At 37.3% G+C, this 4,895-nt stretch overlaps 1 pseudogene; it reads right to left on the reverse strand.

Annotated features, from left to right (window-relative positions):
- Positions 1-782: 782 nt before the first annotated feature.
- Positions 783-2,729, reverse strand: LOC113756017 (annotated as a pseudogene).
- Positions 2,730-4,895: the final 2,166 nt, after the last annotated feature.

A 4,895-nucleotide genomic window follows, 5' to 3' on the forward strand; every position in this document is an offset into this window, starting at 1 on the left:
CAAGAAAGCGAACTTAAGAATTTGCAAGAAAATAAGCTAAATCATTTCTTTTCAGTATCATCTAGACAGTGACTAAATAAGAGCAGAGTAAGAGATAAAGCACTTAGAGCTTTAGAACTCAAGAAACACTTCTTTTATTTTTACTACGATATTAAGAACTCAAGAAACAATTAATTTGTTTATGCTACTGTATTAAGAACAAAACAGTAGCTTTAACAGCATAATAGTAAGTAGTTATCAAGAAAAGTGTGCATAAGATATCATAAAATACCAGATCAAGAAATTTCTTTTCTACTAGTTAGCTTAGAGACCGCTTGTAGCTTGTTTATATGCAATGTCTCCTAGACCAAAGTGAAAATTGTCACTTTTATCGAAACTTTGTTAACAAGGCCCAAGTGTTTGAAACAAGTATAACATAGATGGAAAGGAGTATATATTTAACCCAAAAACATCATAATAATTGGAAATTTCATAGCAAGGACCAATAGCATCAGCATAATAAGCTGCAAGACAATAACAAACCAATGAAGTCCCAATAAAATGATACTATGCATTATAAGCTTGAAGACAATGGATAAAATGGTAGCTGTAGTTCTTAGTGATACTACTATCCTTCATAAAAAAATTGAATCAACTAGAAGATTTTTGTCAGCCAATCAGAGAATTGGGCTGACTCCATGGAATCTAACAAATAGCAAGCATTTCCTCAAGCAGTTTAAGTGAAAATAGCAGATTGACACACCTTGTGCTCCTCACAGTATAACGGATCTGAAAACCAACTTTCATCTACTATGACACCATCCTTTTAGTTTATCATTGCAAGTAACTGCTGCAACAGAAGACGTTAAAATCACTCTTTTGATAGATGAAACATTGGCACAAGACTGTAGCACATTCAGTGTTCCCTTCACTGCAGGATTCAATAGCTGTGCCTAAGAAATTAACAGTAAAAAAAAGGAATGAAGTCGTTGCAATGTGGTTAATTCATCAGCTCCATTATGCTCTAACCCATACAAAATAAGTGAAGTCATTGCCTAAGAAATTGTTATCAATACCATTTTATATATAGTGTATGCATCACACTTTTGAGCCTATACTAGTTCTAATGTTATCCAATTGTTGTCCTTTTTTGAACTTTTTCTGGATGACAACTTATTTTACAGATATCGTTCATCCTGATTACTCTAAACACTTAATTAAGACTTGAAGTTCCTGCAAGTTACTTGAGGAAATCCACAAACACAGAATCATAGAAACAGAGACTTGCAAGATGCTCTTTGATTACTACCATTTTGTCGACAACACCATATGGCTGCTGAGAAACTAGAATACTCACTCTCTTTACACTTGAGACTTCTAATACATAACAATTTTGTAACTGAGGAAGTCCCAATAAGCTTCAGTGCTAGCAGCAAGATAGCAACCAAAAACAATAGGGCATTGACTGCCAAACTGTTAAGAGGAAATGTATGACCGAGAACAATGACAACACGACTATAAAACAAGTTCAATAGACATATATTTGGTCTACCAGCCTACCAGCAAAGACCAAAGCTTCAAACAGACCGCAAAATTCATCCAATCACACCTCCCACCTCTCAAATCTTTTCTATGCCATTTCATTAAATAATTGTAACAGCATGTATACCATATATGTAAATATAATTATTAGTACTATTACTAATTAATAAAGCTTGTTAATTGAGAGCCAGTAGTTCTTGCTTTGATTTTTGATAAAGAAAACCAAATAATTTCGAAGAACCCCTTTCGTTTTTTGTAGGTGCTTTAATGGGTTGTTCAGTTTAGCTTGGTTTCCAGCAAAATTTGAAGCTTTTTGGGAATTTTGAAGATTAAACTTTAATGCATTATCTCTTCGCTCAGCTACATAGATAACCAACTAATGACTCTCCTGTTCCCACTCCACCCAGCACCACTTAACCCACTATTTCTCTCACCTGCAGCCACTCATAGCAACATCATACCATAATCACCTCCTTGCTCTCTTCCACTCCCTCCACCACCATCCAATTAGGCATCAGCTTTTGCCCCACCTAGTCCCAACCCAAAACCGCACCTGCACATAAACCTATTGAATCTTGTCACCGTGAATCACATATGGAATTGGGTGATCAAGTCTACATCCCATGGTTGTACAAAAGTAACTTAAGCAATTGCAACTATAGATCAAATAGTTCTACCAGAAGAAGATGATTAAATCCTTGACTCAAACTACAGAAGGAGATGCAAAAAAATATTTGGGGAAAAAATTTAGGGCAAATTAATTGGGGAAAAATTAGGGAAACAGGGAGAGACATGAGAGGACCTACCTGAGAGTTGCCGCAATAGTGCCAGCGCCACACTCAGCATTAGGGAACTCTTTCCTGAGCCTCTGGACCCTTCCGAAGTCATCAACCTTGTAGAACTAGATGACGGCAAGCATGACCTTCTTCTTCTTGGGCTTGGTGTAGGTCTTCTTCTTGCGCTTCTTGAAGCCACCACAGAGGCGGAGGATGAGGTGGATCGTGGACTCCTTTTGGCTCCTTCCAGATGTTGTAGTCGGCTAGGATACGACCATCCTCCAACTACTTGCTGACGAAGATGAGGCGCTGCTGGCCCAAGAGGATGCCTTCCTTGTCCTGGATTTTGGCCTTGACATTGTCGATGGTGTTGCAAGACTCCACCTGAAGGATGATGGTCTTCGCTGTCAGGATTTTCACGAAGATCTGCATCTTTAACGATAGCAATAGCTACCGGCTGCCGTCTTTGCTGCTGCTCGGGTTTTGGGAAATGAATAACTGTGAGGACCCGTAAAATTTCCTTAGTTTATATTATTTTATTTTCTTTTATTTCACATGCATTTTCTTCACTTTACTTTACTATATTAATTTTTCCAAAGATTTTATAAGTGAGTATAGTTTTTAAATCATTTTCCTAATATAAGATAGTTTATGTTAAATTTGAAGTGTATTATGGGCGTGTGACCCGCTAGTGCACTAAGTGCGATAAAATTTTGACAATTAGTTGATGATTTGTATAAAGGGATATTATTTTACAAGGTGGTAGGTGACAATTAGAGTTTAGCTAGATAAATAACCATTGGAAGACAACAAGATGAGAATTAACCCTTGGATGCCATTTGTCCTTGAAACATTGGACCTTGACTTTGACTTGGACTTGTCTTTACCTTTACTAAACTAAATTTTGACCTAATTTCTTTTCATTTTCATTGTCTTGGTCGAAATTTATGGAGAGGAAAGAATAAGAGAGCAAAGCTTCAACTTCATCCTCCTTTCTTGGCTTAAATCTTAAGTTTCTACCGTTAGTTTTGCAATCTAGTCCATAAAAGTGGATCTCTAAGGAAGCTTAAGGGATTTTGTGGAGTGATTTGGGAAGATAAGGTGTTGGCAGCCTCTTTGCATAAGGTTTAAGGTAACTTTGGCAAGCAACTCCCCTCTACTTCATAAATGTGTAAATTGGTGTCTTAAGGTTGTAGTTTTAGTAGTTTTGTGAGAAAATTTCATGGTTTGAAGTAGTTTTATGGTTAAAATTCTGATCACATGTGATGCTTGAGAGTTGTGCATGTTTTGATAGCTTTGCTATATGAATTATTGAGGTTTTATGGGCTGGTTTACCTTGCCTAAAGGAATTTTCAGTTTGTGTACCTAAATTCCAGCTTAGCATTAGTAATCTACCCTGATTTTACACTGCATGTTCATCCTTGAGAGAGACCGAATCAGTCTTTGTTCAAAACATAAAAGTTGTAGGTAATTGAGTTAGCTATCTACCTATAAAATTTCAGCTCAATCGGATCACTGTTACATGTGAAATGACCGACATACCCTTGACTGCCCATAAGCCCTGTTTCGCGGACAGTTTTTTGTTTTCGTGGAGATTTCAATTTTTGACCCTGAAAATGCATGTTTTAGCTTTGGAGGCCTTAATAAGAAATGTAGGTATATGTATTAGCTTCGAAATTCCATAAAAGTTGCCTCAATCCGATAAGCGTAGCTGCAGTTGTGACCAAAACGCCGGTAGATGTCAAACCTGTTGCTTAGCTATTTGTTTTTAAAACAAGTTCTAACTTCTAACTTGGATTTCGATGGTTGCATTGCTAGAATTGCCTTGTATTTGGGTGACTTTAAACCTAGTGAAAGAGTTATGGTGTTGAATATACTTATGTGTTGAATTGGGCTGATTTAAGGAAAAATGAAGCCATGATAGCTGGAAAAGTATCGAATTAAGGAGAGGTGCTGTCCAATTGTTTAGGCCGGGTGGTTCCTTCAAGTTGAGTTGATCTTGGTAAAATGAAGGGTTTTGGGGGTTGTTTGTATCCCTAGGACCAACTGTCATCTTTTGCTCAAAAATCACATTTTTATTCCTTTGTACTAGTACCTAACCTGGAAAGGCATACAACTTGTAGTCGAGCCTCATTTATGCATTCCATTTACTGGGTTTGTGGATGTGCGAACTATAATTATTCTATCTTGATTATTTTAGGGTTTCTTGGCGATTAAAGCCACTTTGGGTGAAAACTTTTGAAGTATCTGTACTGGAACTGGTGAGTGTACCACTCCCCTCATTTGTTGCGTAACTTGGTTCCTGTACATGCAATTTGTGATTTGAATGACTGTACTATCCGTTTTTTTGTTTGAGATGAGGGTGTACTTTATCACACTCGTTTTATTATCTGTATGCCTATTTACTGTGTACAATTGACTCTGTTATCTGTGCTTAATCTGTTGTTGTTTGGAGGGTGAGTCCAACGACTATTCTGTGACCTCTGAGCTCAAATCCTGTGGCTAGTTACTTGAGTCGAGCCGGCAAGGGTCTGGTCGATTAGATAACGAACCACGTTAGTCCGTTTCTAGGAATCTTTGGATATTGAGATTCTTGAT

This window comes from Coffea eugenioides, unplaced genomic scaffold, assembly GCF_003713205.1.
Source record: "Coffea eugenioides isolate CCC68of unplaced genomic scaffold, Ceug_1.0 ScVebR1_18;HRSCAF=85, whole genome shotgun sequence".
NCBI lineage: Eukaryota > Viridiplantae > Streptophyta > Magnoliopsida > Gentianales > Rubiaceae > Coffea > Coffea eugenioides.